General features: G+C 46.4%; 1 long non-coding RNA gene across 1 annotated transcript; it reads left to right on the top strand.

The window, feature by feature from the left end:
- The first annotated feature begins 545 nt into the window (after positions 1-545).
- On the top strand, positions 546-12121 carry LOC311609523. The gene is made up of 4 exons (XR_014783416.1): positions 546-633; positions 9288-9358; positions 10419-12053; positions 12090-12121. It is a non-coding gene; the product is annotated as an uncharacterized lncRNA (long non-coding RNA).
- Positions 12122-12959: the final 838 nt, after the last annotated feature.

Below are 12959 nucleotides of genomic sequence, written 5' to 3'. Positions count from 1 at the left end.
CCGGTGTCTATCACAGCACTGCAACCCTAAGACACAAGGAGGAAAGGCTGAGCGAGCCATGCCAGCGAGAACCTCGTTTGAAGCTGTACTTATATCTCTTCTCTGAGCACAGAGGAGATCGGTCCATCCGCACTGCAGCCCTTCAACCTTACTGACCTTGAGAGCCTCAGGTGACTCGGCTTTGGTATGCTGTGGGGTGGACGCCCGATTGCGGTCTGGAGTCCATCGGCTTATGTGGCCCTGCACATTTTTCTCTTACCCGAGGCTAGCTCTCTGACTTTCTAGCTTCCCTTACCGTTTGCCACTCCCCCTCACTCCCACAGGGCACAGGTGTTCCAGGAATAAACTTCCTCATGGGCCAAATTCCAATCAGTAGGTGGGGCAGTTAATCCAGCGTCAACTTGATTTCGAACAAAACTCCTCGGGTATGTCTGTTACGGTGCTTCCAGAGGAGAGAAGACCTTCGCCCTGTGTGGGTGGTTACAAATTCCTGGGCTAGGGTCCCAGAATAAACGAAAAGGAGAGGGAAGAAAGGAGCAACGCGGCTAAGAGTTGTCACTGCAGAGATGTGAACCAGCTGCCCTCGCTCCCCGCCACCGCAGCCTCAGGCCACCCCTGTCACCACGCCTTCACGTTTGTGACGGACTATATCCTTAAGCTAGAGGAAATGTAAATCCTGCTTCCTGTAAATTGGTTCTTTGGTTATAGCAACAGGAAAAGCAGGAAGTGGGGGTAAGGATGGCTCGAGCAGATACGAGTCAGCAGATAGGCTGCTCCAGCTGTCCCTCTGTGTATATATTAGCTTGTTCCGGAGTGTTCTGCATGGCTCCATGGCCAAGGGGAAGCCCTAGTGTCCATGCTGTCGCGGAGAAACATCGCACTGGCCCTCACATTTTCCCGCATTTGCTTCCCATCCTCGGATTCCCATAAATTCCCCTTCATTCTTTCTGCTGGAGGATTGCACCCTTTACGAAGTCCTGCCTCAGCGGGGCTGGCGCATGCCTTTAATCCCAGCCTTCGGGAGGCAGAGGCAGGCGGATCGCTGTGAGTTCGAAGCCAGCCTAGTCTACAAAGTGAGTCCAGGACAGCCAAGGCTACACAGAGAAACCCTGTCTAAATAAATAAATACCAAAACAAAACAAAAAACCCCACCTCCTCCAGGCAACTCAAATTAAGCTCTAGCAATGGGTAACAAGTTGGGCTTCACAAGGTTCCTGTTTCTTCGTGGCTTGTAGCTTATGGTTAGAGACATATGTGATGCTGAAAGTAAAGTCCCAGACCATGTGACAACTCACTGCCTCATCTTAGAGGCCCCCACAGCACTTGGGGAGTTGCCTCTAGTTGTGGTGATTTCTTCATGGACCTGCACATAGGCACACACACACACACACACACACACACACACACACACACATACACACCACACACCTACCACACACACATACAAACACACCACTCCCTCTCCACTGCCTCTGCCATACACACACACCATACCCCCTACACACACACACACACACACACACACACACACACACACACACACACACAGTTGCTGGGATTTTATGAACTAAGAGTTGGTCTAACTTGAGTGAATGTGCTGTGAATACTTGAAATGTTCCATTTGTTGCTGTTGAATAGAATATTGATTATGTTGTTCCTATATTCTATGTCTGTAATGGCTATAGATATGTATTTGTTTTGACCCCAAGTGTAGGACGGGAAACAGGCTTATGAGAAAGCAGCTGATGTTTACCCACTAGAAGAGGAACTGTCTTAGGGGCTTGGTCTTTGCCAGCTGTGAAACATCCTAGTATGGACTCTAAACAAAGGGGCTGGCTTTTTGGTCTTGGCATCATTTCCTATTGTTTGGTTGCTCATCGCTTCACTTCGAGACACTTCTAGAGAGAACCACTCCAGAGAACGCTTTGAGGTTCTGGGTTCTGCCTGCTGCTCCGGGTTCTGGCAGCTTCGGTTGCAGTCATCTTTGCTGAATTGCTGGCTTGCTGTTTAATGGGTGCTGCCAACTACGCCAGTGGTATTGTTTTCAGGAACTGAGTCTGTAAGACTCTAATTGGGCTGGGTGTGGTGGCTCACGCCTTTAATCGAAGCACTTAGGAGGCAGAGGCAGGCAGATCTCTGTGAGTTCGAGGCTAGCCTGCTCTACAAAGTGAGTCCAGGCCAACCAGGGCTAACACAGAGAAACTCTGTCTCAAAAAACAAACAAAACAAAAATCAGCATTATTTTTTACTTATTGGTGTGTGACATATAGTTTTACTTCTAGTTTCAAAAGACCACAAAAATCTGTATTTGTTGGTGCTGTTGACTTATAAGAACATTGATTCTTATCTTCTTTGAATCTACTAATATCTTTGTACTTTCAGTATTCTTCCAAAATCACATCATATGTCCAACAGACTAACAAGAAGCAGGCTCATGCCATCTGCATTGTGTATCCCTGAGAGAAGGGCTGCTAAGTGACATGAGATTTCATTTTGCCACATCATCTGGCCCTACCCAAGCCACCAGCCTCCATTTCTGGGTTAATATGCTTTTATTTAATAAGTCTGCAATCATCTCGAGGCTAACTCCATTGTGTGGTAGTCAGCAGTCTTCTGGATGTCTGTGTTAGAATTAAGTTAGAGTAGAAATGATACTAATTCAAGATGATAAGGGCATAAATAAGTTAGATTTTTATTTCTCTTATGTCAATGTAGGGCAGCTGTGGCTAGAAGGGTGGTTCAGCCATAAGAGACCTGTGTCCTCCCTGTCTTAACTATCAGGGATTGTGGGTCCTAGGGACTGGATTCAGGCAGTCAGGCTTGATTAACAGCAAGGGTCTCTTTAGCAAACCTGCCCCTAGTTTCGCTTTCAAGGGTACTCTGTAAAGTACTGGGAGCAGATCCATTGGTAGATATTTGTATACATGTCCATAGCAGCACTGTTTGCAGTGGCTGAAAGACAAAGGACGTGTAATCATCTGCCAGTAAATGAGCAGAGAGTGTGTCAGATGCATACAAGGAATTTTATCTAGTTTTTTTGTTGTTGTTGTTTTTTTCGAGACAGGGTTTCATTGTGTAGCCTTGGCTGTCCTGGACTCACTTTGTAGACCAGGCTGGCCTTGAACTCACAGTGATCCGCCTGCCTCTGCCTCCCGAGTGCTGGGATTAAAGGCGTGCGCCACCATGCCCGGCTTTATCTAGTTTTTAAAAATCAAATTCTGCTATTCTCAACATAGATGCACCACAGGACATTACACAGCGATATGGCAGTCATCGAAAGGGAACTAGTGCATAACTTCACTTATGTGTGGACCTGGAGGAGTCAGATGCGTAGGGACAGGAAATGGAGTGCATTTGTTGGGGCCAGGAAAGAGTGGGAGTTATTGTTTAATGGTCCAGGTTCAGTGAGGCACAAGGTTCTAGAGGTGGATGGTGGCAACACTGTACCGCAGCCACTAAGGCACCTAATGAAAATTTGCACATATTCAACATGTTTTTAAAAAAAGTTAAAAAAGTATTCCAAAAAGTAGATATTTTTTTTACACATATGTACTTATATAATGTAGACCTGAAAACAATTGTATTTCGAGGGATTTTTTTTCTTCCCCTAGGAAAACTGATCATAGTTTGAAATTCTATTCTGTTTAAATGCCTTTTTTGAGACAGGGTTTCTCTGTGTAGCCTTGGTTGTCTTGGACTAACTTTGTAGACCAGGCTGGCCTCAAACTCACAGCGATCTGCCTCTCTCTGCCTCCCGAGTGCCGGGATTAAAGGTGTGTGCCACCACGCCTGGTTCTCTGTTTAAATGCTTTAAAACACATGCTGACGTAGAGGGAATATGTGAAACTCACCCAAACTTCATACCTCTATCTTGAAGGGAAATTTCCTGTGACTAGACCACTGCCTGAGTTATGAAACGCTCTTTGTAATTACTCACCTTATTCCAGTAATTTGAAAGGTTGACTACACACTTTTTCTGTGAACTGACCGAAGGTTGCAGGCTTCGAGAACCCACAGGCCTAAACGCATCAGAGCGGGCAGCATTGTCTGCATTTGGTAAAATTCTCTTCTATGTGGGAGTCTGGTTTTTTGCTCTGTTTGTTGAGACAGGGTTTCTCTGTGTAACAGAGCCTTAGCTGTCCTGAACTCGCTTTGTAGTCCAGCCTGGCCTCGAACTCACAAAGATTCATCTGTCCCTGCCTCTGCTGGGATTCCAGCTATGAGTTTATTGAGCTGGGCTCCTTGGTAGATGTGGACCCCTGAGAAGATCCCTTAAGCTTTAAGTCCCCCATCACTTCTGTCTACTCAGAGAAGCTGAGTAGAGCCTGTTCAGGTATTTTGGAGACTCTGAGACCTTAGATTTAGAAGCCAATGAACCCAGGAGAAACAGGGCGAATCCCAGGCAAGAGACGGGAAAAGGCCCTCGCTTTGAGAATTCAGGCCCAACCCCAGAAACACAAAAACAAGTGAGTTTCTTTATTCTTGTGGAAATGTATGTGTCTCTTATAACCAGAAAAAAGTTTTGTGTTTTTGTTTGTTTTTTTTTTGTCTCCTACAAACATGTCTTCTTTTGGAAGACAACCTGGCAGCACTTAGAAAAGCGGACCACAAGCCACCAGGCCCAGAGGAGGCCTTGTCGGAGACTGTTGGCACCGTGTGGCCTAGTATCTCTGGCAGATCCGGTACACTGTCAAACCCAGTCCTGCCACTTACACCAGTGTAACCTCGGGCCTGTGGTTACGTCTCAGTGCCTGTTTTCATCTTCCGTAGTCTGGGGACAATTATTTAAATCTTACAGGGTTTTGTGGTGCTCAACAAGTGAATATATGTAGGGTGGATCATGTACCAAACACTGTGTTTCGGCTACTGTGGCAGCTGTATTAGTAAGAAACAGAAGCACTTGGGCTGGAGAGATAGCTCAGAGGGTAAGGGCATTGGCTGCTCTTCCAAAGGCTCTGAGTTCAATTCCCAGCAACCACTTGGTGACTCACAACCATTTATAATAAGATCTGGTACTCTCTTCTGGCTTGTGGGTGTTACATGCAGGCAGAACATTGTATAGATAGTAAATAAATCTTTTTTAAAAGCCAGGCATGGTGATGTACACCTTTAATCCTGGCAGAGGCAGGAGGATCCATGTGAGTTCAAGGCCAGCCTGGTCTACAAAGTCCAGGAGAGCCAAGATTACACAGAAAATCCTGGTTTGAAAAACAAAAACAGGCCAGGCGTGGTGGCGCGCGCCTTTAATCCCAGCACTCGGGAGGCAGAGGCGGGCGGATCGCTGTGAGTTCGAGGCCAGCCTGGTCTACAAAGTGAGTCCAGGACAGCCCAGGCTAACACAAGAGAGACCCTGTCTCCCAAAAAAAAAAAAAAAAAAAAAAAGGGGGGGGGGGACATGCAGAGGGCTGGAGAGATGGCTCAGAGGTTAAGAACATTGTCTGCTCTTCCAAAGGTCCTGAGTTCAATTCCCAGCAAGCACATGGTGGCTCACAACCATCTATAATGAGGTCTGGTGCCCTCTTCTGGTGTGCAGGCGTACATGCAGGCAAAACAGAAGCACTCTCGACCTCTATCAAGAGAGGGTGTACATAAGGAATTGTGGTATGGTCACAGTATACAGTCCTCAATAGAGCAGGAGTGAGTAATCCAGAGATATCCATAGGTAGGAACCTTAGAAACAAGAAACACATGTGATGTGAACCTATGCTTACAACACAAGCAAAATGAAACTGGTGGCTGAGAGACCGGAAAGGACAATGAAAAAGAAATGGGTATGCCGAGAGGCAGAGGCAGGCAGGTCGCTGTGAGTTTGAGGCCAGCCTGGTCTACAAAGCTAGTCCAGGACAGCCAAGGCTACACAGAGAAACCCTGACTCGAAACCCCTTCTCCTCCTCCAAAGAAAAGAAAGTTTGCCAGGTGGTGGTAGTGCACACCATTAATCCCAGCACTCAGGAGGCAGAGGCAGGCGGATCGATGTGAGTTCCAGGCCAGCCTGGTCTACAAAGGGAGTCTAGAACTGTCAAGGCTACACAGAGAAACCCTGTCTCGAACCTCTCCCCCAAAAAAAGAAAAAAGGAAAAAAAAAAAAGAAATGAGCATGTATGCTCAGGCAAGGGGTATGTGTGTGTGTGTATGTGTTAGGGAGGTGGACTTGGGAAAAAGCGTCATAACTTTTATAAAGATCTTATACTTAATCAAGTGGTCAAAATAGTGGCTCTGGTCTACACAACAGATTTCAAGCTAACCAGGACTACGTAGTGAGACCCTGTCTCAAAACTAAACCAAAGCAAACAAATGAAACATAAAGATTAAAAACTAAACTTAATTAAGTGGAAGAATGGGGGCTGCAGAGCTGGTTCAGTTGTTAAGAGCACTGGCTCTTCTTCCAGAGGATCTGGGTTCGATTCCCAGCAACCACACGGAGGCTCCAACTACCTGTAACTACAGAGCCAGGAGCCCCAATGTCCTCTTCTGGCTTCCCCAGGCAGCCCCCCAGGCGTACCCCCCCAGCTTCCCCAGGTGCCCCCAGGCACCAGGCAAAACATCCATCCACGTGAAACAAAACAAAATAAAAACGGAGAGTGCACATAACACAGGAGATGGTCAGTTTGATTTATTTTCCTGAAGTTTCTATTAGGCTTGTACGTGGAGCTCAGGAGTGGACGAATCTGTGGACCGCTTCTGTTCCAAAAGTCACCGCAAACTTCGCCAGCTTCCTAGGCAGCAGCTGCTGCACGGCCTGCTGGATATCTCCTGGGGTGAGGGTACAGCGCTTCCTGTTGTACATCATCTGGCAGGCTTCCGTAGCGATGCGTTCAGAGATGTCGTTGATCAGGATGTTGATGACGTCCACAGTAGGAGATGATATGCCTCTCTTGGGGACGACCTCCTTCAGGACCCTGTTTATGTAGAGCGAGTAATTTCTATGGCCAAAATTGATGCTAGAGCAATTCGACTGCTTTCTAGACATTGGGTTTAGTTGTTTTCTGATGGGCTGGGATCTTCTCTTGATGGACTTGGCCATTGTAGATGTTGCTCTCCTTGTCAGGAACAGAGAAAGAAGGGACTGAGGATGGGGGAGGCAGCCCTACTTATAGTGATGAGTCACAGTCACATTCCCAGTGATTCTCTCTGATTGGTACTTACTTTTCCTATGTCACAAACACTTAGCAACAGTGCTGGCCTGTTGCTAAGGATAAATTGGCACAGGCTTTCCTCAGAGTGGGAGAGTATTGCAAGACCAACTTCAAGCAGAAAAGAGGCTCAGGTTTTCTGCTCCCCCACTCCCATAGCAATTTGCAAACATCCTGTATAATTTAATCAGAATTAGACAAAGGCTTGTCAGACCAGGCAGTTGGTACAACAATAGAAAACAAAACAAAACAAAATGTTGTTATATTTTTGAGGGTGGTTGTGGTGGAGGTCATTACGCATAAAAACATGTATAAATTCATTTCATAACCAAACAAATGAGCAAGCCATTGCAAATAGAAAGTGATTGCTTGGTAATACAAATAACTTTGTATTTGGTTTTAAGAATTGGAACCCAGCCCCTAAGTGGCTATCCAGTATTAAGTGGTCAACCCTGAAATCATATACTTATAAGCAACACTAAAATGAACTCAACGGATTCTATTTGTACATTTAGCCATATGTGTGTGACAGTAATACAAAGAGGTCATAAGCTTGATGTGGAGTGAGGTCATTGGAGGGCTTGGGGAAAGGAAAGGGAAGGAGGGAAAATACGAAATCACATTTAAGTTAAAACACAAAAACAAAACAAAAAACCAACCAACCAAACAAAAAAACCCAACCCAATTTCCCTTCTCTTACTAGATATAGACGTTAAAAAGAATACTCTCTCATCTGTGTCTCTCTCTTCCTTTGTCTCTCTGTTTGTCTCCATCTCTCTATTTTTTTCTGTCTGTCTCTGTCTCTGTCTCTCACATACACACAGAAACATAACATTAAAAAAGAAAACATCACCCTCCCACCCCACCCCCCCACCAGCCCCCACAACAAGATTTCTCTGTGTAGCCTTGGCTGTCCTGGAACTTGCTCTGTAGACCAGGCTGGCCTCGAACTCACAGAGATCCACCTGCCTCTGCCTCCTGAGTGCTGGGATTAAAGGTGTGCGCCACCACTGCCTGGCATATTTGGCACCGTTGTTTAGATGATAAAGCCTAATACTTAACTACCACGGTAAAGCAACAAAGCATTTTCCCCAGGGCAAGTCTTCCTTATCAGATGTCACATGTGCTGACTCCAAGTGTGGGAATATTAACTACATAGCTTTTGGTACTGGGAGACTGTGTTCACACTTTCCCCTCAAAAAGAGAAGCCCAGTTAGTTTTGCTGGTATTGATTCCTTAGGAGCAAGCATGTACAAATGAAGAATTCAAAACCGCCATCTTACTCGGGAGGCAGAGGTGGGCGGATCACTGTGAGTTCGAGGCCAGCCTGGTCTACAAAGTGAGTCCAGGACAGCCAAGGCTACACAGAGAAACCCTGTCTCGAAAAACCAAACAACCAACCAAACAAACAAACAAAAAAACAAAACTGCCATCTTTTTTTTTTCTTTCTGTTTTTCAAGACAGGGTTTCTCTGTGTTAGCCTTGACTGTCCTGAACTCGCTTAGTAGACCAGGCTGGCCTCAAGCTTACAGTGATCCTCCTGCCTCTGTCTCCCAAGGGCTTGGGATTAAAGGCATGCGCCACCACCACCCGAAAACTGCCATCTTCTATTGTTTAGATTAGGTGTGAACTGTGCTCATTGACCTTTTATAATGATGATGTCGTCCTTGCAGGTTTCATAGGTTTAAATCCACCGCTGGCTGCTACTTGATATCCTGCTTCTGCCATTAGCTAGAGGACGTTTGGTAGGGTCATTCCTGCCACGTGTCATGCTGGTATTCATTTAGGAAATCTTCATATGCTTTCCTAATCAAATCTACCCCTGAGTAAAAAAAAAAAAAAAAAAAAAAAGAAATAGAAGTAACTATGACAATGACTCAAGAGCATTTCAATTATTCATGATGGCCACTGCTATTAATAGTCCCATTAAATGTCCTTCAAAATGAGTTTCTCAACAGGAGAAGGCGAAGAAGGCTGGGTATAACTTCTAGAGAGCGATTTCTCCTCCATTTCGCCTACTTAAATATAGAAGGAGGGGAGGTGCCAATTTGGGGGATAACCTTAGGCCAGCTCTAAGTTTTTTTTTTTTTTTAAATTAAAAGTGTTTATTTGTGTGGGTGTTTGCTGGCATGTGTGTCTGTGCACCCACCACAGGTATGCCCCTGGTGCCCAAGGAGGCCAGAAGAGGAGAAGAGACACTTCATGCCCCGGAACTGGAGTTACAGGTAATTGGAGCTTCCCTGTATGTGCTGGAAATCAAACACATGCCCTCTGGAAAAGCAACCAGTGCTCTAAACTGCTTACCCGTCTCTCCAGCCCCTAGCTCTCATTTCTGAAGCTAGCAGGCCTTGTGTGCAAAGGTGCGTGCTGTCTTGCTCACTGTTTGCCTCCACCATGGCCCTGCCCCCTCAAAGAAGCCACTGTTTCCACTTGGCGTGATGGATCTTTAGTCGGTGCTTGCTAATTTCACCTACAGACTCCAGATATAATCACTCAGTTTGCTTAATTATAGGACAGCTTTATTTGCTGCTACTTAGAATAACTACCGGGCAGAGCACATTTATTTCCTCTTCCCCATCAATCTGTGTTGTAGTTTCCACTGGAGTAACACTCCTGGCCTCTTTTCCCCTGTCACTTACTCCCAGGACAAATGCCTTACTTGACTGAGGGGGCGGCAGGGTACACAGGCCTGTGTCAGCTCTTCTGCGTTCCCTGAGTACAGGCAGCTCGCTGTCATTCCATTTAGTTCTATGCTTATCAGGAAGCACTTGCCCCATACCTATAGGCTCTTCTCTGCAAGACTGATCCGTGAGAAAAGTGACTTTTTGATCTCTATATGTCTGGGTTATTTGACTCTCTTAGTTGGTCTTTGGGTGGGGAGAAGGAAGGTTGTAATACATTACTCTAGGTAAAATAAAAAAAGCTTAAAAGCCGGAAACAATAGGCTATGAGCTAAGACACCAGAGTGCTCAGAAAAACAAGGAAAGCACTCTTATAAACTTCATGGCTAATTCGGGGCTAACCTAAATTCTCTTTTTGTCATTTAGTAAGTCATTTAAACTATGGATGTGTGTACTGTGGGTTTGTCTTCTGCCTCTCTGTGCTTCCTGCTCCAGACAGGCTGGAGGAAGGCAAAAACACCTTGTACCAGGATGCCCTTCAAGGAACGTTACTTACTACACTGCTAACTCAAGCAATGCAGCCATTGGGATCCTTTTGACCGCGTACACCCTGAGAGTATGAAGACATCACCTTTGCCTGCTTCTTTTCTGCCCCATTCTCCAGGTCTTAGATGAAGTCTGGTGCTTGGAGCAAGATGCACAGCATACTGACCAGACTGATGGCCAGCATACCAGAGGCTCCTCGTGGCTCCGAAGATGCTTCTTCAAGCTCTCTGGCTTTGAGTCCGAAGTCCAGGATGGCTCTCCCCCAGACTCTCTCTACTAGTTCCACTATGCTATTTTTGGGGAGGGGGCAGGGGGACAAGGTTTCTCTGTGTAGCCTTGACTGTCCTGGACTTGCTTTGTAGACCAGGCTGGCCTCGAACTCCCAGCGATCCACATGCCTCTGCCCCCTGAGTGCTGGGATTAAAGGTGTGCGCCACCACGCCTGGCCATTATGCTATTCCTATTCGGAGCATGGGTTGCACACCACTGCTAGTCTGTGGGTAAAGCACTTCCTAAGTTATAGGATCTAGTAATGACTCAAGGGCATCAGAAGACAATGAGAGATAAATTCACAATAATAAAACATTAATTTAGCATTAACCTAAAACAGAAACTCGCCCTGCCAGCCGTGGATGTACTGGGGAGTCTGTCTTTAAAAGACACGAACTCCACTGGAATGAAAGTTGTAAGGGCAGTGGGGGAAGGATGAAGGGAGAGAAAAGAGCATGAGGTAGTTGGAAGACAGGGAATGGAATGCAGAGGACGACGCTGTTTCTGATCACGGGACTCTGGGGTCTGAGGCTTGGAGAGAGGCAACATTTGATGGAAATGCCTTTCCAAGCCTTGCGGATGGAGGGATCTAAACTGCTCTTTCCTGACTTGGCAAAGAACGGAAAAGAGCAGAATTGAGCAGAACCCTCTGTGCTGTGGAGAGCAGTTTAGTCCTTTCCTGTTTGGCATTTTCCTGGTTGGGAGGGTATAAAAAGCACACTCCTCGCTCCTGGTCGACATTTTCTGCCTGAGGTCAGTTTCTTTCTCCTTCGTCCCCTGGTTCCCCACAGCTGGCCCCCCCTAACCTCCCCTGGTCTGAGCGTGTACCTCTTGTCTGGGAATCGCTTGTATCCTGCTTTGGCTAATCTGAAAGCTGGGTCACTGTTCTTAGATGACCTGAGAGTCTGTGCTCAAGAAATTAGATTAGCTTTGTGCAGAGTAAGGACATAATAAAGGGATTAGCTTTGACACTGGGCACAAGGCTGTCAGTCCCTGACGAGGTTTCTTGTGAGTCTGATGTAATTTCATAGAGAACAGGAAAAGGTATTAGGATAAAAAAACACAAGAAATTTTTAATTTTTTTGAGTTCTGGTTCACATTTTATAGTAAAAAATAATTAACTAAAAAGGAATTAAAGCCTCCAAATCAATGTTTATTGTAATTGGATGTGAAATGTAATGCGAAATGGATCTTTTTTTCTTTTACTATATTGAATATCCTAGCTAAAGGAGTGTGGGGTTGTGGGAGGGAGAGTGAGTGGGGGAGGCAGTGGTGGCTCTCACCTTTTTGTTAATTTGTTTCTTTTTTAGATACAGTGTTCCTCTGTGTAGCCTTGGCTGTCCTGGACTCATTTTGTAGACCAGGTTGGCCTTCAATACACAAGAGATCTACCTGCCTCTGCCTCCCAAGTGCTGGGATTAAAGGTGCCATGGTGGCACATGCAGAGGCAGAGGCAGAGGCAGAGGCAGAGGCAGAGGCAGAGGCAGAGGCAGAGGCAGAGGCAGAGGCAGAGGCAGAGGCAGGGGGATCTCTGTGAGTTCCAGGCCAGCCTGGTCTACATAGGAGGTTACACAGAGAAACCCTCTCTCTCAAAACAAACCAAACAAACAAAAACAAAACAACAAAAAAACCCCCAAACCCAACCCAAACCAAGCAAACAAAAAGCAACAAAAACAGTGTCCAAGTTAAGCATGCTGATTAAGTATAAAAGTTACCCAAGGCCATGTGCCTCAGATGACTGAAAGCAGGAAATAAATGGAGGTCGGTTAGACACGCAAGCTGGAACTTCCAACCATTGTGCGACACGGTCTTCCGTCAGTTGGCTCGAGGGAGGGTGTGGGAGGGCAAGAAGGAACAGCAACACAAAGGCACGAGATCACAAGATGAAATGAAAAACTCTATTCCAGTAGAACTACAGGGGGCTCCACACCAGAGGAGAGATCTGAGTCAGGGCCCAGTGGCTTGATTTGCAACATGTCTGAATGTGTAGCCTAAGGTTTTAAAATTATTTTACAGGCCCCTGAGGGCCACGAAGCATTTGATTACGATTATGTAATTAATTGACGTAAGGGGATGTTTGGAGTCAGTGTCGGCATTCCAGAAAATGAGATCAGAGAGTCCAGCAGAGCCGTTGAGCCAGATAGTAAAAGCTTGAGTGGGCGGAGAGGGAGCAGCAGGAGAAGGGAGTTGTCTTCTGTACAAGAGCGACTGTCAAGAATCCAAGCATCGGCTCAGGGCGGAGGAGAAGGAGCGCGGGGGTGGGGGTGGGGGGGGGACGGGGGGGGGGGGGAACGTGACTGAGCGCTGATCTTGGCCCAAGGGCTGTGCACCGAGGGAGCGGCTTGTTCTCCTTCAGCAGCCTGTGACACCGAGCACGCAGAGCTCTAAC

Source organism: Acomys minous (genome assembly GCF_964271855.1).
Source record: "Acomys minous genome assembly, chromosome: 11".
Taxonomy (NCBI): Eukaryota; Metazoa; Chordata; class Mammalia; order Rodentia; family Muridae; genus Acomys; species Acomys minous.
This window is presented reverse-complemented; position numbering and strand designations above follow the sequence as displayed.